Genomic DNA, 24,484 nt, shown 5'->3' on the forward strand with positions numbered 1-24,484 from the left:
TCTGAATTATCTAGGGGATTTATCAGGTTTGATTATAGATGTATAATGAATTTACCAAATTTGTGGGTATTATGGAGATATTAATTCCATATGAAACCTCACAATTCATTCATGTGCCATTTGTTTTCATTCCTTTTTTATAATAAGCTAATTAGTTTAAATTATTTGTACTTGTACAAGGTCTTGAAACACATATTAGGAATGATTATACCAGAGAACCCAATAAATGAGAAGTTTTGGAGACAGCATTAATTGTGATGAAGGGTTCATAAAGCAGTGGATGTTCAATTTTCCCATTTGGGGTGGTAATAACAGGTCTAATCATGACACCTCCATAAAGTCATGGGAAGTCCCTAATTAAAGTTTCTGAATTCAGATATTTAAATGAAGGTAGGGTAAGTCATTATACCAATGGGAGAATGAGGCAAAAAGGGAGTTCATCCTTGTGTTAATCAAAGAAAAGATGAAATGGTTAGGGCTCATCAATTCTGGGCCAGGAGGAAGATAGGCACTAGTATGTCTGATCTGTCTGGAGGATTCCTTTAAAAAAAACCAAGGTTCTGGAGGTCACTGGCAGGCTGGAATTTCAGCCCCTCAGAGTGAAGGGATGGGCTTCTTTGGGTTGAGTTCCAGCAACTGTTAACCCCCTACCCCTTGTTCTTTGTGTGAAACCAGCACCCTCTGGCCCGGGCTGGGGTCTCTGTGGGTTGATGGATATAAACCATCTTCTTTCCTTAGGGCACAAAGAAGAACCAAGACAGGAGAGGAAGCCTGGGCCAAGCCTGCCTAGGGAGTCTATGGTGGTAGGAACAAGAGCTACCATGCCACGAGCCCATTCTAAATGGTAGGCAAGTGCTAGATACTTTGCTCACACATTTCATCCTCATAACAGCCCTATGGTGTAGAGAATATCATTATCTTCACTTCACAGGTCAGGGGGCTGTGGACAAGAGGTCAGGCCATTTGTCAAAGTCCTCCACTCAATCCATAGGTAGCAGGGCTGGGTTCCTAAGGATGTCTGATTCTGAAGCCTGGTCCTTGATCTCTGTGCTCCATGACCTTCTGTAATCCCCACAGTCTCCCAAACATCAATGCTGTCATTACAACCCCATCACCTACCCTTATCCTTACCACACCAAAGAGTTACTCTGTTTTGAAATCTGAATCTCAGATTTTCACTTTCCAGGCAATTCACCAGGACAGAGGCCTTTCAACTTTCCTCCCTGAGATCTTCTTCCATGAACCAACAACAAAAGGACCAGCCACCTCACTGGTCCCCTGTTGCCAGTAGAAAAAGCCCTACAAGGATTAATGGAAGAAGAAGTTCTGCTTTAGGTGAGACATCAGTTTAATTTATATTTGATTAAAAAAGTCATTCATTCATGTATTCGGCAGCCGGTATTTGTTAAATGTCTCCTACACTCTTAACTGGGTTTTGTTGGGTTGTGGGGGTGGGGGAGGGGAAAAAGAGAGCAGGTATAATAAAGCTTATGCCAGACACCTTGTTTATAATTGTCTTGTGAGGAATATATGTACATACCTGAAAAGTTAAGTAAACAAGAGAATGATGCAATAACTAGGCAAGTGAGAGAAGCAGACAGTGCACTATTTACAGAATCCAACGGAGGAGGCGGTACTGGGGCCCGCAGTGGCCAAGGATGATGGCTTTGCAGAGGCAGAGGAATTACTCACTTGCTCAGTGAAGGATGGGCAGGCTTGGGGTGGCAGAAGAGGCACCAGCTGGACCTGCCCAGGAAGCCAAGCCCCTGTGCTACCTCAGTCTGTAAGTAGGCATTTGACCTTGTGGGGAATCACTCTCTAGCGCCTCACCGTCTTTGCCGTAAGATGGAGATAATTGATACCTCATGGGGTTGTCATGAAATTCAAATCAGGAAATGGATATGAAATGGTTCTGAAAGATGTAAAGAGCAATATAAACACCAGATACGGAATGAGAAAAAAGCAACACCGGAAGTGGCATTTTGCAAACTCCAATCACCCAGGACCACATGTGGAGGAGCTCTTTTCAAGGTCACACGGACACTTTGGCCCGACTCTCTCCTGGCAGCATTCAATGTGACATGCCAGGGCAATGAGAAATGGGAGGGGCTGTGTGAGACATGGCAAGGCTGAGGCCAAACCCCGAAGTTCACAGACATTCCATAAAAAATGCACGGTGGAACCTGAGAAGGTGGAGAAGGGCAGGGATGCCCCTGACATTTTTTTCATCTCTGGTGCTATCAAACAGAAAATGTCACCTTTGTTCCTCTATAGCCATTTTTAGTTGCACCAACGGGGGGAGTTGAAACATAGACCTTGTAGCTGCCTCCATGCAATTCAGGGGAAGGTGATACCACTTCTGCCTAGAGGGTGACCCCCGAGCCCAGCACATATCTCACCCTCAGTCACAGCGAGGCCACAGCCCTCGATTCTAGAATCTGATGTCCTTGAATCTCCCTATCACGGGCTTCCAGTTTCAAGGGGCGCCTGGACACATGAATTTCTACTTTGAGAATCAGTTTGGCTGTGTTTCGGTATCTGCATTCAGCTTCACAAGGCTGGTGAGCGAGGGCTCATGGTTGGGACACCTGACAGGTGGCGGGGAAGACCTCTATTGGGGACACTGATTTTATTGCTAGAAGTTGCTAAAGGATGAGCAACTTAGCAGCTAGGACTTTTACCACTTCAGTGATAGAATGTAAAGTCAACCCTGAGAAGATGGATCTAGGATACCTAAACTGAAAGTTTTTTTTTTTTTTTTCACAGCATACTGCAATGCAACAGTGAAAGGAATTTTAAATGGGCAACTTCTCCTTTTCTCCTACCTCCAGGCATCTGCCTCTGAAATCTGAAATATTGAAGGTGGAGGGAGATAGGACTGGCCTTTCTGGCAAGACCTCTAAGAAAGGGGTTTCCATTGAGAAGAAACTACGGGTAACAGTTAAAGAGGAAGAGCACGTGTAATATAGGAAGTGCTTTTGCTTCAGGTAGATGTCCTTCCCTCACCCCAGAGCACAGTAACCCTAAAGCTATGTCCTGCATCTGTCTGGAGGGGTTGTCTAGCCTGGCCCACATCCTGAGCCCTCGTCACATGGGCAACCACACAGCCAACATTGTGAGAGGTCTGAGCCCCTCAGACTCTTGAAGGTCAATGGATATTGCATATCTTTTTTCTACACTGCTTCAATGCTTTTCAACCGTTTTTTTATTTGTTTTTTTTTTTTGTTTATTTGTTTTTTTGTTTTTTTTTTAACAACCTTGAGTGTTTTAAGGATTTGCTTCTTTAAAGGCTTTGCTTCCCCCTGAATATTATGACTAGCCTATTGGGTCAGAGGCTGGGAGTCTGCAGAGGACCATTCATTCACCCCAGAGGCCTCTCCTTGCTTTTATCCTGTCCTCAACATGATAGCTCAAACTGCCAGATTTTACGTAGGAGGAAGGAAGACACCGAAAGATCTTCCTAGCTGGCACAGGCTGTACTGAACACAGGTCTCACCTCGCTGTGGGCAGATGGTGGTGGAGCACATCTGTCTGTCTCCGTGTTGGTGGCTGTGATTTGGCAGCTCTGCCGAAGATTTGTGAGATGGAGAAGAAAGTGCAGGGTTGGGGTACGGGGAAAGGGGTAAGAAAGATTAGTCACTTGAGTCAGGATAATTTTTCCTGATGTCAAATCCTCACCCAGGAGAGCTCTCGCTGTTGCCTGCTTTTATCTGGAAAACAATGTGAGCAGTATCTCTCAAAATTAGGTCAGGGCTAGCAGAGGCAGGGGCTTGCCAAGGTGCTAACTGCCTGAATCCTCCGTGGGTTTGCACAGCTCTCTGCTCTGACAAATGCCTCCTTTGTCTCCCTGAAAAGCCTGCCTCTTTTCTCCTTCACCCCTTCACTCCCCCCACAAACAACTGAATTTGGAAGGTTAAAAATCACTTCACTTGTCAACTTGGAAGCTCTCCCTCCCACCTCAAGTTGTTTCTCTTCCTGCCCAGGAAAGGCAGCTACTGTGTGTCACCCTGGGGACTGGAACCACTTTGCAAAGAGCGCAGATCTGCAGTTTTCACAACGCAGTTGTCATCTTGGGAGCAGTGTGTGCCCGTCCACCCTGGGAGAAGCTTATGAAGGCTGTGTCTCAAGCATTTCAGGGGGCTGCAGATTTAGGGGGACAGTCCTGGTGGCTTGGCTTGGTCTTCTTAGGCTTATCTTGGCTCAGGTTTCTGTGTGGCAACAGCATGATAAAAATTCTGTTCACTCTACCAAAATGGGAGAAGCAATAGCAAGATAGCAGGGCAGCAACAGTCAGTTCTTGTCTGGCTTTCCAGGACAATGTGGCTTTCTCTTATTTTTTGTTCCTGACACTGTTTGCACTGACTAAGATATCATAATGATGAAACACTGTTGAATCTACAAGGTGGGTGGGGCCGAAGAAGGGGTGAGAGGAGGCCTTAGAAGCTAATTAGAATCCTCTAGAAGTGTGTGGAAATGGGAACCTGAGCCAGGAAAGTCCTGTGGATTCACTAGATTCTGGGACTGTACCTTATCTATGCTGTGCAAAGGAATAAGAAACTAGAGCTCTCTCAGGAAACAGCAACATCAGATGTTCCCAGGAGCAATGTTTGCAGGTGAGTGAGGTCAGGGAGGGCTACAGAATTAGGACTCTGAAGTCAGAAAGATGCCTGTTGGTTCTGCCATTCCTATCTGTGAGATATCAGGCTGGTTTCTTAACCATTACCTCCATGATTCAGTTTCTTCATTTGCAAAATAATTTAAATAAGATAATATATTGAAAACTCTTAGCACCCAATAAGCCTTCAAAATTATAATTGTTTTGTATGTTTTGGCAAGAAAATAGAATAATATTATTATTGGAGTCTCTGGAAAACTTAGGTTTCCAAACCTTTCACCTTAAGTAGATTTTTATAAAATGAGACTTCACATGGAATCTCAACATACAAAATTGGCATAAGTGGGGGATAAGGCAGCAGGTGACAGTGGTTGCGGGTTCCTGGGCACTGCCTGCTCAGCCCCTGCACTGATTGTCTTACCCACAGGGGCAGTTTAAATCTTCATGCTTTTACCACCTTATACTGAGTAAGAAGATGAATTTGCACAGATTTCTCCCTGCATAATTTCTCCATATCTTTAGCACAGTTTGGTGATGACTTTTAAGCTTTTACATCATGTACTCATAACCTATCTCTTATGAAAATAAATGAAACTGGCTAGGCGTGGTGGCTCACGCCTGTGGTCCCAGCACTTTGGGAGGCCAAGGTGTGTGCATCGCTTGGGGCCAGGAGTTCCAGACCAGACTGGCCGTCTCTACTAGGAATACAGGTGTTAGCTGGGCATGGTGGTGTGTGCCTGTGGTCCTGGCTGCTCGGGAGGCTGAGGCATGAGAGTTGCTTGAACCCAGGAGGCTAGGGTTGTGGTGAGCTGAGATCACGCCACTGCACTCCATCCAGCCTGGGTAATGGAGCGAGACTGTGTCTCAAAAAAAAAAAAAAAAAAAACAGAAAAAATAAATGAAACCACGATTTTCTCTCATACTGTATTACGTTTAATTTTCATTTGTTTATTACATAAACATGACAAGCTTTTGAACTTTGTATTACCTATATATTTTTATAATGGATCACACATAATTTCTCAGGAGAATAAAATGAGAATTCCAAATAAATAAATAGATAAATAAATAAATAAATAAATAAATCTTCATGGAATCTCAAGGCTCTGAGGGGCCTAGTTAGACAACTGCTGGTTTAAAATATTAGAGAAATAGTGGGCCAGTTCCAAAAAGGTAGAGCCCTGATGACATCCAGCCAGTTAACATGTTTTAGTAACCAAGCAAACCAACCCAGAAAGACATGGATCAGGAGAAACCTCCATATGTGGCAGGGCACAGGTCTGAGAGGTGAGTGCTGGAGGAACCAAGGCCAGAGTGGGACATGCTCTTTAGCAAAGAAGGGCAGTGTCAGTCCTCTTCTCACCCAGTGTGGGGCTGGGACGTGTGGGAACCCAGGGCCTGTAGATGGGTTGGGGGTGAGGTGGAGTAGGGAGATGGAGACAATGACACAGAGACGGTCCGTCCCCAGCCCAAAGAGGACTGCACTAGCTTGGGAGGGAATGCGACTCAGTTGGTATTTCTGCACATGGGCTGGGTGGACCTGTGCAACTCTGATTGTGTCCATGTAGAAACCTGTGCTGTGTTCAGTCACTGTAATGCTTTTGTAGTTCTATGGCTTTTTCCCCTTTTGCTTCCCCTTAGTTTTCAGAGAAATTCCAATGAGGCTTTACTGCTATCTACCGGAAGAGACAAGAAGGTAATTTGACCAGATCAAGAGCATCCAGGCCAGCAGAGCACAGTTCATGACCAGTCCACAGAGCTCTCCTCCCGGATCCCATCAGTTTCACAGAGAAGATGGCATTGCCAAAGCCTGGGGCTCACCCAATCCCTTTGTGTCTGTTACAGCTCTCCCATTTCTGGAGGAGTCGAGTTAGCCCTCTCCTTCTCCTTTGAATCTCTTCCCTTTAAGACTCGCAGCTTCAATACCCAAATGCTGCCATGTTCGTAGTGGTAATGCATGGAATAACAAGTAGTTATTGTCATACAAGAAGAATAAGGAAGCTTTTGATGATCTCGAATAATGTGGATATCTACATCATTTTTGCATGTCAGTGGGTATACCCAGCTTTGAGGAGATGGTTATTTTTATACCTTTCAAGACTTGGTATGCTTAATTATCTAGGGAAACTCATAACCCCAACTTCCTAAGCCACTCCTAAAGAAAAAGCACAGATGTAGTGACTAAAGGCTTTCTGGCTTCCTTATACTTCATTTCAGGGCTGGAGGTGACTCAGATGTACCTTGCTATTTTCATGATCCATTGGTGTCTCAGTAATGAATGTTCACCACTGCAGTGCCCTCATTTAGCCTAATAACCTCAGTAAGGTAATATTTGATTTGTGCTAAGTATCTGATTAAACAACATAAAGTATTTAACCTATTGATCTTTTATACTTTGCCAGCCCTACATTGCTGGATATACTTTAATTACTGACTCGGAGAGCTTTCCTGAATGGGATTTGCATCTTGTTAAGACTTTTTCTTTGTCTTTAAGGTGTCATGTCAACAGCTTCTCCTTCTTGTTGCCTCTAGGCTTTTCTTCCACTTCCTGCTCCTCCACCAGACCCTGCTTGATTCTGCAAGACTGACATTTGGTTAATCTACTGAAATTAGAGTCCTTTATGTAACCATGAATCTTACTGCTTATTTTAGAAAGCCAATGACCACATAAACAATCAGACTTATTACTTTGTCCACCCTGATCTTTGGAGCATGGGAAGTTGTCCAAAGTGACAACCCCATTTTAGGCAGTTGGTCACAGCTGTTGGATGGACCTAACCCTTCTATCTCACAAGGAGAAGAGGCCAGTGGGCATCCATCAAGAGAAATTACAGGAAACCATTTAGACTGGCCAATTGGTTAGTTAATTGCTCTAGTCTAAAACACTTCTTAGAAAACTACAGAAAATCATACATTTTTCCCCTTGCCTGCAAGGATATAGTCATGAATGTTAATAATAATTAGCTGCTTTACATGCTGTCTTTTCTTCAAGAATCTCAGACATGGTGAGTTTATTTTTTCTCTTATTTTAAAACTAGATCTACAAAGGCTGAGATAGCTTCTCCTTGGGTCCTCCCAAAATGAGAGTGACACCTCATAGGATTAAGAGAATTCAATGAGAAAATTCATATTGAACACTTACCATAATGACACTGAGTAAGCATTCAAAAAATAGGAGTTATACTATTAGTTATTATTAGTTATATCATCCAAGAAGCCTGCGACTTGTGGGTTGCCCATGAATTTGTGAATAGAGTCAGGCTGGGAGGAAGGCACACTGGTCCAAGTGTCTAGTTACTTTGTCCAGCCCACCTGATAAAGACTGTCTCACCCTGTGTGCCAACATCCTTTGGTCTCTGCTAGGTCTTGGACAAAAAAGAGTGGTTTGTGGAAGATTAAAGTTCATGAAAAGGCGAACATTCACCTTCACTCAAGATGCTGCCCGAAGTCAGATCAGAAGCAGAGTCAGAATGGCTCTCTAAACAGCTTCTCAAAGGATGCCTTCCACGGGCTGATGTGATTGACAACAATGCAAATTCAAGGAACATGCCCCAGACAACTGAACTGGAATTTCTATGAGTACGGCCCAGGAATTTGCAATTAAATCAAGCTCATGGGTGATTCTTATGTTCAATAAAGTTTGAGAAGCATACTACTAAATGGTGCCTTTAAAGGCAACTCAAAAACTTGCAGAAAACATCTAAAGAAGGCTGGAGGTGGCCTGGTGCTTACTGTATAAGAGCATCTGACAAGCTCCACCCTCTAGGTGGCATTCTGGTCTTGAAAAGCATGATAAAAATTTGGGGTTGCTACTAAGCAGGGACAACTGTGCAGCTTGTAGAGTGGCTTGGAGACCTCCTGATAGCCCTGCTAGGATCTGGGGCAGACAGTGGGCACCAGCCGATGCCAGAGTATGTGAAGGGCAAAGGGGGCCCTTTGGGGGAAGAGAAATGTGAGGCCACAGGACTACTGAAATAGAGCTCCATGCCCTTCTCCATTGCCTCTGTAAATACCCTGGGGAGCACTTTTACTCCATTCTGGCTTCCCTGTCACTTGTGGTGCAGTTGGGATGCTTACTTTCACTTCCAAATGATGATACCTCAGAGAATGCAAACTCTAACGCACATAAGACACAGACAATCCATGGAAAACATGATACTGCTGAGACATAGGCATATGTGCACACTGACATGCATTACATCATTGCATTTGTTCCAAAGCCGGTAAAAATGATTTTCAGATAATCTGCTATTTTGGATCGTCTGCACCGCTGCTTACCTCCATTAGCATGGCTAATTGAGAACTGACTGTGTGTCTTGGACCATTTCCAGGAAGGGAACCCATTGCGTGTATAACACGGGCTCCCTGAGAGAGCCAAGTAAATGGCTGGAAATGTCAGGTTGAATGCCCATTGGAGGAGCAAACTTTTAAGGACGACCTGACCATTCTCAGGCCAGAGAAGCAATCTTGTTCAGCATGTCACATTGATTGCCAAGTCAGTAAACCATAAAACTGTCCCACAGCTAGAACACGCACTAACTCTGAGAAAGATGAGGCTTGGTTAGTATAGGATGAAGCCATTCCAAGACCAATAAAAGATGCAATATGGTTTTCCCTGGGCTGTATATTAACACCATCCTGGAAGCTATAGGGGATAGAGGCTTGGCAAACAATTGTGTTTTGCTTTGACTTTTGCAGAGTGAGGATGAGATAGAGGCCAATGGGGAGATCATCTGAGGCCAGATGAAAGGCTTGGAAAGAGCAAGTCTTTACAGAAACCTAGTCTCTAAAGAAACCACTGATGTTTATGTGTCTTGGCCAGTGTCTTCTGTCATATGACATCTTGGTGAAATACCCCAAATAGATCTTAAAACCAAAACATACTAAGAAAAAAGGAAAATAGAAAGCACAATGTTGTAACTTCCTTCTGGGTAACCATGTTTTGGATGGTGTCATTTTTCTTATGACATAAGCTCCCAGATGGCACAGACACTGTCTCTCAGAAAAAATAGCAACTAGCAGAGGGTCATGCCTCATGTGAGTTTCTGATAAGTATTGTTTGGTTGTGTGTTGTTTATCACAAAGAGAACAGATACTATTGTCAGACAATCTCACCAGCTGCGTTTTGCAAGAAGAATGAGAGAAGTCCCCTACAACTTTTACAATTCTGTGTTCTGTCCCAAATAATGATGAGAGATGAATCACCTGGGCTGAAGGATCATTGAAGGAGGAAGCACATTACTCAAGAAGGTCAGAAAGCCTATGTCTAGGGTTAATCTGTGCTCATGGAGTCCTTTCTATGTGTTGCTAATAGCTAGAGGGTCTGCTGATTTCATCTGTGCCCAGTCAACTCCCTGGGCCCACCTCTAATCAAAACCAGAGGACATAAACTGTGAAGATTTCCAGGATGGATTTCTGAGGACAGCTGTCTATAGCTTCAGATATGGCACTAGACACAGTGGTGCTCATCACTGGCTGCATGTTAGAGTCACCTGGGGGAGCTAGAAAACTATGGATACCCAGGTTCCATCCCCAAAGATTCTGATTTAATTGGTCGGGGGTGGGTCCTCAGTATGAATAATATTAAAAATCACCTAGGAGATTTTACTTGCAAGCAGGGTTGAGACAGCCTGAGCTAAAGCCTCTTTAGTGGTATGAGGGAAAACAGGAGGCTCTGGCTCAGTTCACAAAGTTGAAGATCAAACCCAGGCTTTGAAACAGCGTTCTTCTTCTTTACAGTATGCCAGGAAATAAATGACTGTGGGAGATGGGGTGTGGGTAAAGAGGAAAGAAGGGAAGGGAGAAAAAAGGAGAGAGCCAAAATGGCCGTTGAGAGGAAGGGAATAAGATTGATTTTCCCCTAGTAGTTTTTATTCAACCAGGGTCTGAAATGTGCTCAGTCTACCTCATGAAAAGTGTGTCACCCAGGGCACACTGGTGTTTCTATCGCTAGTCACAGAGGCTTCGGGCAACTGCTGAATGGCAGCATTAGGGACCCATAAAAGGAAAAATGCATTGCTATGACTAAGAGCCCATTACCATAACAATTGTAAATGACTTTGGGGAATCTGCCCATTGACCATCAAAGAAACCAGAAAACGGGGCCAGGCCCCTTGGAGAGCACTAGAGGCTTATGAAAGCTGTGCACTGGTAATGTTAGTGTCTTAGTCCCTTCGTGCTGCTGTCACAGAGTACCTGAGAGCGGGCAACTTATAAAAAACAGAAATTTATTTCTTACAGTTCTAGAGGCTGGGAAGTGCAAGATCAAAGCACTGGCATCTGGTCTGGTGAGGGCCTTCTTGCTGCATCCTTATATGCAGAAGGTGGAAGGCAAGCTAGAACAAGTTAGCCAAACACTGCATAAAGCCTCTTGCATGAGGGCATTAATCCCATTAATGAGGAAGGAAGTCTCATAGCCTAATCACCTCTTAGAGGCCCCACCTCTCAATACTGTCACATTGGTAACACCTAAATTTTGGAGGCAATTAGGTTTCAATATGAATTTTGGAGGAGTCAAAAACATTCAAATCCTAGCAGTTGGAGATAGCAAAGCACGTTGTGTGGTGTGACAAGAAAGTCACATGGAGGCAGAAAAAGAAGAAGAGACCCAGTGGGTCACCCCAACTTCAAATGGGTTCTCAGCATTAGCTTTCTAGAGTGTAGGATTTTGCTTTTTCCAAAGTCCTTTCTTTTGATTTATTTATATATTTATTTATTTATTTTTTTGCTCCATCTCTCTGCTTCTTACTCATGTATTTCTACTCAGAACTGGAGCCAGGAATCCATACTCCCTGTTCACCATCCCTTCTGGCAGAAATACTGTGGAAAAGTAGATGTCAGTGATACTGCCCAGTCTTGGCAAGGGAAGAACCAGCAAGAAGCCTGCAGGGCATCTCCGCACATGGGACTGATGAGTATGGGGAGCGTGGAGTCTGAGAGGCAGGAGAGGGATGTGGGGGAAGTTTTGATATCATGTCTGGTTTTTTTTTTTTTTTTTTTTGAGATGGAGTCTCGCTCTTTCACCCAGGCTGGAGTGCAGTGGCGCGATCTTGGCTCACTGCAACCTCTGCCTCCCGGGGTCAAGCGATTCTCCTGCCTCAGCCTCCTCAGTAGCTGGGACTACAGGTGCATACCACCACACCTGGTTAATTTTTTGTATTTTTAGTAGAGACAGGGTTTCACCATGTTAGCCAGGATGGTCTCGATGTCCTGACCTCGTGATCCGCCCACCTCGGCCTCCCAAAGTGCTGGGATTACAATGTCTGGCTTTAACAAGACAAAGCTTTTGATAGTTTATCTCCTACAATTCCTGGTTTTCTCTAAGGTGGTGTTGGTTTCTACTACACAGGGAGAGGGATCTGCTTGTCATAATTAAAACATCTCATGGAAGCGTATGCTTCTGTGCTCTCCTGGAAAATGTACTAATAGCTGGGGATGGCAGGTTCCCAGGGAAGTGGCACATGACATGTCAGGGGAGTCCAGCAATGGGGAGGCACAGCCCCTAGGCCCTTAGATTTGTAGCCTCTGAACCCATTGCATCCTGGAGCCAGTTACAGATTTCATCTGAGCAACAAAAGGAGAGTGAGAGACTTGCAGGCTCCCTTTGGAGCTCTCTGGCAATTCATGATTGCTGAGCAAGAAAGATGTGGAATGAGGAATTAGTTTTCACTGAAGTGCCACAGGGCCTGCTCTGACTATAAGCATGGGAGAGCCACCCCAGTCCTGTAAAGCCCTAGAGTTGGGCTAGCAGGGGAAAGCACAAGGTCTGGAGATTGGAAGGAATTTTCCCGAGAGTGTGTGTGTCTGTGCTTTTGAGCCTGTGCCCCTGGCACAAGGGAAATTAACCAGACTCTGCATGTTGTGGGAATTCTGCATGGCAACCTAATAGAGGCTTAGTTTTTCATTAAAATTTCCATTAATACTGGAGCTGTTTAGAGCAAGTTGAGCGGGAATATCCATAATGCACCTCCTATCCTCTATTACCATTCTGAGGATCAGAGTGAGGTTTCAGGCTTTTTCTGGGGCCATTAGCACTTTTAGCACTTTTTTTAAACGTCATTATGATCATCATCCCAGCACCTATTATGTAGAGCAGGCAAAGTACAAAGAGACTCACTCAGAACCTATCCTTGTCCTATGTGACAGGCAGGGCAAGAGTAAGAGAGGAGGCACGCAGAGGCAGAGAGTGAAGTCTAGTGAGACCACACGGACATGGACTTTCCAGTGTTGAGAAGCACCTCTCCTCCCACCTGCTTACTCTAAATGAAACAGCTCTGTCATACTGGGCTAGAGCAATCTCAGGCGCAGGGAAGGCATAGATCTTCTGTTGGAACTGGGGATACTGAAAGGGATGAAGAAGTTCAGGCCTCACCTCTTGGGGGGTCATTTCTATAGCAGGGCTGCCCAGAGGATCACCATTGTTACCAGCTCCGATGTGCCCTTCCCGCATGCCAAAGCCAGTTCTCTCTTGCAGATGGCCACTGTCGCTCTCTGGGCTGTGGGACATCTAGGAAGCTAATGTCCTTGTTTCAGGGTCCTGGGAGGCTGTTTCAATGACATCTCATAGAGACACTTTCCTTTCTATCCCTGGCTGCAGCCTCATGGCACTACTTCCTCATCTATGAACTTCCTGTGCCCTTAGACAGGGGTGCATTCCCTGCCTCACCCACAGGTAGCTGGAGCTCACTCTACAGTGTCCAGAGTGAAACCTGTCCCCTCCAGGCAGAATGAACTGTGCTGTTACTCTGCAGCCTTCGACATATTATTCATAACATGATTATTTTGGAGTGCGTTCTTTCGCTTCTCACAATGAGCAGACGCTCTACTTTATCCAGCTTGTATCCTCTATGCTAACTGCAGAGCAGATCACATGGTAGTTCCTTATACATTTTTAAAAAATTGTTGTAGATATCCTTCCACCTGCCTGAGGTGAGGCTCAACACTGTTACTGATGAAACAGTCCATGTGTGGAAAAACAGAGCCCATTAAAAAGAAAGCCCAAACACAGCTAATAGTCTGGGAATGGTGTCTGCAGGATGATGCAGTTAACACATTCTGTTTGTGCCACACATGTGTTTTGTCACTGAGACTGCCAGCTCTGAGGGGAAAAATTCTACTATAAGAATATTTAAAATAAGATTGAGTACAGTGGCTCTTCGCCAGATGTGTGTTTCAGGAGGCATTTCAATGAGAACATGCTGTCAGGGTCTGAATGTTTGTGTTTCTCCAAAATTCATGTGTTGAAATCCTCACCCCCGAGGTGATGCTATTAGGAGGTGGGGCCTTTGGGAGGTGATTAGGGCATGAGGGTGGAGCCCTCATGAATGAAATTAGTGCCCTTGTGAAAGAGGCCCCAGAGAGCTGCCCTGTTCCACCATGTGAGGACAGAGAAAGAAGGTGCCGTCTATGAACGAGGAGGCGGATCCGGACCAGACATCAGATCTGCCAGCACCTTGATCTTGGACTTCTCCACCTCCAGAATGGTGAGAAATACATTTCTGTTGTTCAGTCTAAGATCGTTTGTTACTGCAGCCCAAATGGACTGAGGCACATGCTTCAGCCCCAGTGGTGAAGAGCATAGACTTTGGAAACATGCTATGTGGACTTGAGGTCTGCCTGCAACACTTAGCTGTGTGACCTCAGGAAGGTTTCTTAATCTCTATGTGCATTCATTTTTCATTTGTAAAATGGGAATCATAACAGATCCATCACCTTGTGCCATTGTGAGGATGACACAAGGTAAAAATATATACAAAGCTTAGAGTAGTTTCTACTTACACTGTGTCAGTCTAAAGTGTTGTTGCTATTACTGAATCAGAATGCCTGGAACTATGATCTGGACCTTTTTATTTTGAAGGCGCTGCTCGGAGATTCTGATTTGCATCCATGGTTCAGAACCACTTGCTTACTGGATTGTTTATATCACAGAAGTTGAGGAACCATCAAGCATTAATAAATAAGTGCAGCAGGATCTTGGTTCAGCAGGAAGAGTGTGGATTCTTGGAATGCAATTGTCATGTGGCAAATTATTTCAGGTTTTCTTGTCATCCTCCTCCCTGTATCTATAATGGACAGCCTTGGGTTTTACCTCCTGTCCAGGCACCAGTTCCTCTTCCTGCAGGGATACGAGTGAGCAAGGAAGTACTTAAGCACCAGGGAAACGGGAGAAAGAAAAAGTGGGGGTAATCCACCAACTGTCTAACCAGTTCCTGAAAAACAGAGGGCCAACTACCATTAGAGCTCTTAGAGGATTGCTGAGCCTTCTAAGGGTTTACCAAGAAGGGACAAATCTAATGATAAGAAAGTTACAGCCAAGTTTATTGAACAATAACCCACTTCCTTCACGTAGAAACAATGAAGAAACATTTTTTCTCACTTACATGGCACAAGGAAAACAATATCAATGATTTGTGCTGCCTGGTTGTTGAGTCTCTTTACCAACTTGGCTTATTTTCTTACTGCATGATGTGAACACTTAGGGTTAAACACAGCTCTCTTTTTCTCTCTGGTGAGGTTTTTGCTTTTCCCATTTTTATTTGTATTCACTAGGAGGTCTTTCACCAGAAGAATAAAAGACCATGCTTTTGAGGAGCCAGTCACTGAGTTTCTGTGTTGATCAATCACCATTGCTGGTACAGGTATATTTATTTTGGGTCTGGGATGGATACAGGTTTGCTGAAAGGTCCCTGGGGAATGAGAGGGCTTAGCCAACAGTCCCAGGCTCAGCATTTCCTAGTCCTACAAGATTCAGATCCCTGATGTGGAGCCAAGGAAAGGCTTGAGTGACTAGGGAGCTTTTTGAACAAGGCACTTTAATTTGCCAAGAACTCTACATCATTTTGTACAATTTATTTCAGGGAGAGATATCACTTTAGGCTAAAAAAACAAAGGAAAAAAAGCTCCAGACTACTCCATGATGGAGGACAAAGCATCTCAGTAAATAACTTTGAAAGTCAAGAGTTACAGGAAATAAAAAAAGAAAACAATCAGAGAATGTGCCACTAATGAATTCAATCGCAGCAAAAGTCCATTTCCATTCCCTTGAACTCTACACTATTTCCAGTTGCAAATATCTTTCAGAAGTACTGTACACACACAGTTGGATATTGAGTTGCTTGACAAACATTTCTGATCAAAACTGCTTGCCTAGAAATGGCTGCTGGAACAACAATAATGTGGTTTTAGAATGAGCCAGGCTGTTTGCACATAGGTGTAGTCTATGAGTTTAATGGAGTTTTGCAGAAGGGAATTGCCTAGAAAATAGTGGGTTTTTAAGGATGAACTTTTGACTTCCAATGCGAGGTGAAGGGAAGATTCGGGGAGAATAGGGAGAGAAGGGCTGTCTCTTCTGTTTTCTCTGGAGTACTATGGCTATAATAACTTCTACTTTGCTATGATGGACTCAGCAATCAATTTATTCTAAAATCTTTTCCCAGACACACTCTCAACTCATGTCAGCTTAGTTGAATGGTCACCCTACCTGGATTCTGAGACCCTTCTTGGGGCCTCATTTGGGATATTTACAGCTTCCATTTTTGAGAAGTGTGTGTGTAGAGGCACTAATTTAAGAACAAAAAAGGCCAGTGACATCTAGGGAAATGTCTTCACTTTGGTCAGGAGTGGGATGACCCTCTGAAAACTGCACAAAAGGCCATGGATCTGGCTGATCTGAGGAGACTGGTGTTTTCTGATCTTGGGACAAAGCAGTTAAAATCCTGGAGCTCTTGCATCTTGGAGAAAAATCCTGTAGCTTCTTTCTCTGGGGCAAGGGGCAAGGCTGTTTGGTCACACTGTTTAGCGATTCACAGCTGGGAATCTTCTGTGTCTGAACAATTTCAGCCCCTCATAAGGGGTTGATAGCTGAGCCCCTGTGTCTTAGTCAGTTTCGGCTATAACAAAACACCATAAACTGGGTGGTTTATAAACAACAGAAATTTATTTCTTACAGTTCTAGAGGCTGAAAGATCAAGATCAAGGTGATGGCAGATTTGGTGACTGGTGAGGGCTGGCTTCTTCATAGGCAGTGCCTTCTCTCTGTGTCCTCACATCATGGAAGGGACAAGGGGCCTTTCTTGGACATCTTTCATAAAGGCACTAATCCCATTCATGAACTCCGTTTCCATGACCTAATCACCTCCCAAAGGCCCCACCTCCTAATACCGTCGCCTTGGAGGTGAGAATTTCAGCATATGAATTTGGGGGAATATAACCATTCAGAATGAAACACCCTGGCTATAGAAGAGAGGTGGCTTTTCCTCTCCCCAGACGGCTTCCCTTTCCCCACAGTCCAACTGGCTGTCTAAGCTTAGGGAGCTGCCCCTGGGGAAGAGGAGCCCTGTCAACTGCACCCAGAATGATGGCCTTTCCTCCTGTTCTTCCTCGTTACTTTCTCCCCGCTTCTCTAGGATGACAGAGAGGCCCCGCTCTCGGTTTTCACTGTGGCTGGGAGCCAGCAGATAGCATGCCATTTGCTGTCTCAAATCTATAAAGAGCTGTTGGGAAGTTTCTTTCTTTCTATCTTTCTTTCTTTCTCTATTTCTTTCTTTCTTTCTTTCTTTCTTTCTTTCTTTCTTTCTTTCTTTCTTTCTTTCTTTCTTTCTTCTTTCTCTCTCTTCTTTCTTTCTTTCTCTCTCTCTGTCTCTCTCTCTTTCTTCTTTCTCTTTCTTTCTTTCTTTCTTTCCTTTCTTTCTTTCTTTCTTTCTTTCTTTCTTTCTTTCTTTCTTTCTTTCTTTCTTTCTTTCTTTCTTTCTTTCTTTCTTTCTTTCTTTCTTTCTTTCTTTCTTTCTTTCTTTCTTTCTTTCTTTCTTTCTTTCTTTCTTTCTTTCTTTCTTTCCTTTCTTTCTTTCAAAAAATTCAGTTCTCCTAGGTGGCTCACCTGGGCTTTTAATAATGTTTGGCTCCATTTTAAACCCCTAGCTCTGAGTGTGCAGCTAAGAATCTATTCCTACCGGCATTTGGTCATTGGAGGGTTAAGAAAATTTGAGCCGTTCCTTTCCTGCCCATGTTGGGGTGCTGTGTACTGAGAGTAAGAGTGTCCAGGATGAGGGAATGCATGTTTCTAGTGACACCTGAAGTTTTATTCACCTGTTAGGGCTTTCCATCCCAATTTTCATCCCTTTTTGACAATTCTTGGTAAAAGCTTTGCAAATATGGAGCTAATCAAAGGATTTCTGGCTCCCAACTTGTCTGCTCTTTGTTTTGTTCTTGCTTTGGTTTTTTGCTTCTCTGGGATATGGATCTTCATCTTGTTTGTTATGGCAAGAATTCCCTTTAGTGACTACTGTTGGGAGTTGTTAGACCCATTGAACAGATGAAAGTAAAAGGGGTCTCTAGATCTGGGATCTTGGCACTGAGTCAAGCTTTCCTTCAGGGTATTTCAAACATGTGCAAGATCTTCCTCCTTCCCTGAGACACTTGCCTCTCCTTTAGTTCTCAGATCTTGGATCATGTCCTCTAGAAAACTTTTCCCTATTTAATCCCATGTATTTTTAACCCACTAACATAGTCCCCAATCTTTCCATATCTTTAGTTAATGCTTGTAATATTTATGTATTTAAGGGCTTAATTGTGGGCGGTTAGATTTTTAACTCCTGGTTCGGACTAATACATCTTTTCCAGTGCATGGGTGCAGATCTCAGTAGCACACATGGAACATTTGCTGACTCCGTGGTTGACTCATTCAAGCCCTCCCACGAGTCAGATTACTCAGTCAGCCAGTAAATGTTGGAGGACTCCCTCACTTCCTCGTGGGCTTTTCTCTCTTCTCCATTTACATTTTTCTCTCAAGGTACTGCATGAAATTCGAAGGCTTTAAATACCATTGAGATACAGATGATTTTTTAAATTATAAATCCAGTCTTGACCTGTCCCTTGGGCTACTTGTAGAGTCAACCGTCTTCCTAAATCTTTTTTTGGCGGTCTAATAATTACCTAAAACTGTAACATGTCCAAAACAGACTTGTAGCCCCCACCCTGCACATGTGTCTCTCTCCCACTCTTCAGCATGTCAGTGCATTGCAGCATCATCCACCCTGTTGCTCAAGCTCATGCCTCAGTCTCCCCTGACTCTTCCCATTCCTTCTCCCAGCACATCCCACACACCAGCATGTCCTGTTAGCTCTTCTTTAAAGATACATCCAGAATCTGTTCACTTCTCTGCACTGCCACCATTCCAGTCCAAACCTCCGTCAACTCTTGCCTGAGCTTCTGTATTAGTCTTCCCAACTGGTCTTCCTGCTTCTCTTCTTGACCCCTAAAATCTATGCCCCACATAGCAGGCATAATGATTTTAAAAAATCAGCATTTGACCGAATTGAATGCCTGTTCATAATAAAAACTATTAAATAACTAGGAATTGAAGAGAACTTCACTAACTTAATATAAAGAGTATAAGAAAAACCTAGAGTTAACATCATACTTAATGGTAAGAGACTGAATGTTTTTGTCCTAAGATTGGAACAAGGTGAGAATATCTGCTCTCACCACCCCTATTGACCACTGTACTGGAAGTCCTAGCTTAGTGCAATAAGATAAGTAAAAGAAATAAAAAGTGTAGAGACTTGGAAGGAAGAAATAAAACTGTCTTTATTCTCAGGTAACATAATTATCTACGTAAAAAACCCAAAGAATCTGTAAGAAAACACCTAATAAGTCAATATAGCAAGATTGTAGGATACAAGGTGAATAAACAGAAGTTAATATTTTCAATAGAAAGTTGGAATCATGGTAAGCTGCCTACCTTGCCCCACCCTTGGATGCTACATTTTAGCTTTTACTGAATGGAATGAAGAAAGATAAATACAAATTTGTGTCTTTAACGAAGAAAAAATTAACTGCTTTCCTCCATACCAAAAATAATCTCAGGAAGTGATTTTGTAGATACAACAAACTTAATGTAAATTTTATATAGAGTAGCAAAGGACCTAGAACAGTCACCACAATACTAAATAAGAAGTTGGAGGACTCAAACTACCTGATTTCAAGACTTACTATAATATAAAGCCACAGTAATCAAGACAGTATAATATTGGTGAAAGAATACACAAATAGATCAGTGGAACAGGATAGAGAGCCCAGAAATAGACCCACACAAATAAAGGGACAGTGTTTTCAACAAATGGTGGAAGAACAATTGGCCATCTATATTAGAAACAGAGACTAGACACAGATCTTACATCCTTCATAAAAAATTGCTTAAAATGAATTATACACCTAGATATAAAACATGAAACAATAAGACTTCCAGAAGAAAACACTGGAGAAAATCTATGGCTTTAGATTTGTGATGAGTTTTTCTCCATTTTTTTTTTTTTTTTGAGTCGAGGTCTTGCTGCACTGCCCACGCTGCTCTTGAACTCCTGAGCTCAAAAGATCCTCCTGCCTCAGCCTCCTGAGTAGCTGGGATTATAGGCATGAGCCACCATGCCTGGTTGGTGATGAGTTTTTAGATATTACACCAAGTGCATGATCCATAAAACAACAAAATTGAAAATTTTGGCTTTATTAAAATTAAAAACTTTTGCTCTGCTAAAGACATTCTTAACATGTGAAAAAGACAAGTCATTGACCAGGAGAAAATATTTGTAAATCACATATCAGATAAAACACTTGCATCTAAAATATACCAAGAATCCTGAAAACTCAACAATAAGAAAGCAAATGGTCCAACTTAAAAAATGGGCAAAAGATCTGAACAGACACTTCACCAAAGAAGATACGCAGATGGCAAAGAAACAATATCAAAAGATGATTCATATCATCTGTCATTAGGGAAATGCAAATTAAAATGACAACATACCTCTACACACCTCTTAGAATGGCTAAAATCCAGAAAACTGACAATACTGGCAAGGATATGGAGCAACAGGAGCTCTCATTCATTGCTGCTGGGAATGCAAAGTGGTACAGCCACTTTGGAAAATAGTTTGAGAGTTTCTTACAATGCTAAACATAGTTTTACCACATGATCAAGTAACTGCACTCCTAGGTATTCACCCAGCTGATTTGAAAACTTATGTGCACACAAAAACCTCCACAAAAAGGTTTATAGTACCTTTATTTTCAATCATCGAAACTGGAAGCAACAAAGATGTTCTCCAGTAGGTGAATGGATTAATAAGCTTGGGTTTTTTAAACATACAATTAGGCCATGATTAATTGCATGCCCCGTGCATAATCACAGAGTAAAACAAGAAAGGCCCAGCCCATTAGGTCAAACATGCTGAGTGCTGTGGAATAGCAAAAATCTATTTCTAACGACTTGAACAGTAGCTGGAAACATAAAAGTTCAGATCATTGGCTCAGTTGGACTTGATTATATGAGACTAGCGTGTATATAAAGGCTCTAAAGTTGGGAGGGTATGTTTAAGAGATAAATGAAACCAGCAGGACAGGGTGGTGCTGACATCACTTTACTACAAATAAAGTTGTTATAAATCCATATAGTGGGATACTATTCAGCAATAAAAAGAAATGAGCTATCAGGCCACAACACGGATGTATCTTAGATACATATTGCTAAGTGAAAGAAGCCAGTCTGAAAAAAACATATTGAATGATTCCATTTATATGACACTTGAAAAGGCAAAACTATAGAAAAAGAGCAGTAGTTGCCAGGGGCGTGGGCAGAGGAGAGGGTTGAATAGATGAAGCACAGGGGATGTTTTTAAGGCCGTGAAACTATTCTGTACAATACTGTAATGGTGGTAGGGTATAATAAAAATATACATATTGGATCTTTGTCCTTGGTTCCCAGCATGGAGCTGGGAGGATACACAGAATAATACCCACAGCTCTAAGAGTACATAGGGAATTTGCTATCTAGTCAGGTACCTGTTAGAGTGTCTCTTTTATTCTATGTCCAGTGAGTTCCTCCCTTACTTGTTAAGGACCTAAACTAACAATCTAGTTAATTAACCAACCAATTCCCTCACTCGTATTTGAATTAGTGTTTCAATTGCTTTGCATTAACCTTAAATTTCAAAATTTCTTAAGCCGGTTTTCAGTAATCTGCCCTTCATCAAATTATAGAAAGTAGCATAACAAATAGGCTTGAGTTTCCTCGTCTCCTGGCCCTCTTCCATCTCTGGGGAAAATATTAAAGACAGAAATGGTCCCTGGTGTAGAGCTGGAGCCAGGCAGGAGGAATGCAGTTGAGGGCTAGGATAACCAAACGAAAAGGAGAGCTGGGTGATGGGCAAATTGGTTGTATTCCGCGAATGCAGACAGCCACACCTGCAAAGACGCAGGAACGCAGATGATCAGATAAACCAAGTTCAAAGAAACGAGGCCACACTTGGCTTGGAAGGGCGGAAAGGTTGGTGGGTCAGTGAGAGAACTGTGCTGCTTGTTCAGAATCTGAACCAGTCCCATCTGTTATCTGGTCAGGACAGGTGGCTTGCAGGCAGAGTTTGGGCTCAGGCAGGTGGCACCAAGAGGAAAATTTATGGATAGACCTTTAACTCTGGTCACTTTGGAGCCCAGCAGCTCTGGAAATTGGATCCAGATGGATAGTATTTTGATAGCTTCTCCTAACCAAGGAATTTATGCTTATTTTCAGGACCCAAGGGGAAGGAGGGAGCTCCTAAAGGCAAGGAATCCATAATTGCTTCTTACCATGTTTCCAAAATTCATCTGTGTTTTCACTCACTACCACAGTCGGGGCTGGCACAGGGACTGGGGAATGAAAAATAAATGAGGGCTCAGGGCCTCACTCATCACACGTGCGCCTTCCATGGGATGTCCTGGAGCAGAACAGGGAGGAGTGTGGGGAATAGTCTCCTAATCCAGGAAAAAGTCTAGGTTGGGTCTGTAAGATCTTCCTCCACTAAGAAATATATTAATCCTTGCCTGGCTCATAGAAGCATTGAAAGAAGCTCTAAACACCAGGATAGATTTTCCTCCCTCCACATTTGGGTTTTTGCGTGAGTTAAACTACTGGAAGGGTGGAGGGTTCTCCCTCTGTACCGAGCTCAGTACAGGCCAGGAATGGCCCATCTATGTGAATACTTCTCTGAAAATGAAGCTACTTCTGGTCATAGCTCTGTTGCTGTGTAATATGGGTAACCCCTTAACTGCCTCTGGGCCATGGTGTCTTCACCGGACATTTGCATGAGAGCTGGAGGACAGCCAGGACCCTTTCAAGCTCTCATCTTCAATGCTCCTAGAATCTCCGTTGGAAACCATTTGGCTCTGCTGGAATGTTACAGAAAGAAGACAAGGGCAATTCTTCTTTTCTGATGAATGTTTTGGGAATTCTGTTGCTTGGAAGAGACTTCAAAGACTATATCTTCTGCTTCTCTGTGAGATTCATCTCCAATTTATGTCACAAGGAGATGGGATTTTGAAGCGATACTAGGTGATCTCCACCCAGATTTTCATAGCTTTTGCAAGCACTTACTGAGCACCTGCTATGTGCCAGACCTTGTTCTCATAAGTCCTGATTTCATACTAAGACATCCAGACAAAGAGGTAGCATAAACAAAGGGCTTGAGCCAGTAAAGATGATAAACAGGATGAAGAATACTGTTGCTCAGTCCCCAGTTAGATACAGCATCCAACAACAGCCTGCCCAGTTACTCTCAGAATCCTGACACTGTGGCCCAGTGCCCATCTCCTTTCCTAATTCCAAGCAAGAAATCATCCCCAATACTGACATTCACCAACAGCCCTTGCACTGCTTGGGGACTTACAAAAGGAGATTCTTTTCATTTCTCTTCCAAATTTCATGGCAAGGGCATTTGGAGGAGTTTTGGAGAAGGATGGCAGGGGCTTTGAGTTGTCATCTTTTGTTAGGAGCTAAGAATTTTAAATTCTACTTAATTGCTGGTCACAGTCAACAGATTCTAAGAATCCGATGTGCTTACCCTGCACACTCCCACCAGTCCCTCAGCTTGGGCCAGCCATAGAAACACATTACTGGTGTCTGTGCCATTTGGATGGCTGGAGGAGATGGTGTAGTGAGTTTTATTTTTACCTGAAAAGTGAGGAGCCAGCTGATGTGGTGCACCTCGTGTTAACCAATAAGCACCTGATGGGATTTGCCTCATGTCAAGAGGAAGAAGGGGCTCTTGGCTCTATTGGGCCATATCCCAGTTCAGTGTTTGTGGAAGGCATTCACCTTGGAGCTTGTTGCCTGCCAGGCCCCATTCTTAGGGCCTCTTAGATGCTGGGGAGAATGATGTCAGCACCACCCATTCCTGCTGGTTTCATTTATCTCTTAAACATACCATCCTGGCATTGGAGCCTTTACATGCTAGTCTCATATAATCAAGTCCAACAGAGGCAATGATGTGACCTTCTATGTTTCCAGCTACTATTTATGTCTTTAGAAATGGTTTTCTACATTCCACAGCACTCAGCATGTTTGACCTAATGGGCTGGGTCTTTCTTGCTTTCCTCTGTGATTATGCACCAGGCATGTAATTAATTATGGCTCAATTCTATATTTTAAAAGCCCACAACTTCGGACTGAGGTTACAATGAACAACATTTAGCATTGGCTTACCTCCGCTTTCACATGGAGCTGAGAGATGGAGTCAGGTAGTAGGGAGTGAAGTTTGCTATGACAGGATTGAAACTTGCAGGCAGCAGTATTAGATAATTTTTCTCTAGCTGGGGATCTGGGGGTGGTGGAGACCAAGAGGTCAATCACCAGCATGTAATGTGGGGCCATCCCAATGCCTACTGTCTTTGCCACTCCCAAGAACAAAGAGCCTGCTTCCTGGATGACTGGGAGCCAACCGTAGTGGAAGTAGGGAGTAAAAAGGAACTAATAGGGTCAGCTCATGAAAGGTTTTGTAAGCCAAGCATAGGAATTTGAACTTTATTCTGTAGGCAACGGGAAGTCATTTAAAGCAGGGAAGTGATCAC

The 24,484-nt window shown here is 43.3% G+C and overlaps 1 protein-coding gene and 1 long non-coding RNA gene across 5 annotated transcripts in view; one reads left to right on the forward strand and one right to left on the reverse strand.

The window, feature by feature from the left end:
• Positions 1 to 24,484, reverse strand: part of KIRREL3 (kirre like nephrin family adhesion molecule 3) — a 592,978-nt gene that overhangs the window by 230,874 nt on the left and 337,620 nt on the right. The window lies entirely within an intron of this gene.
• The window catches only part of LOC129007212 (uncharacterized), a 29,643-nt gene continuing 6,342 nt past the window's right edge, over positions 1,184 to 24,484 (forward strand). Inside the window, exon 1 of the long non-coding RNA XR_008492259.1 lies at positions 1,184 to 1,335. This is a non-coding gene — a long non-coding RNA (uncharacterized LOC129007212). The remainder of the gene's footprint in view (positions 1,336 to 24,484) is intronic.

The sequence above is a fragment of the Pongo pygmaeus genome, chromosome 9 (genome assembly GCF_028885625.2).
Source record: "Pongo pygmaeus isolate AG05252 chromosome 9, NHGRI_mPonPyg2-v2.0_pri, whole genome shotgun sequence".
In the NCBI taxonomy this organism is placed as follows: domain Eukaryota; kingdom Metazoa; phylum Chordata; class Mammalia; order Primates; family Hominidae; genus Pongo; species Pongo pygmaeus.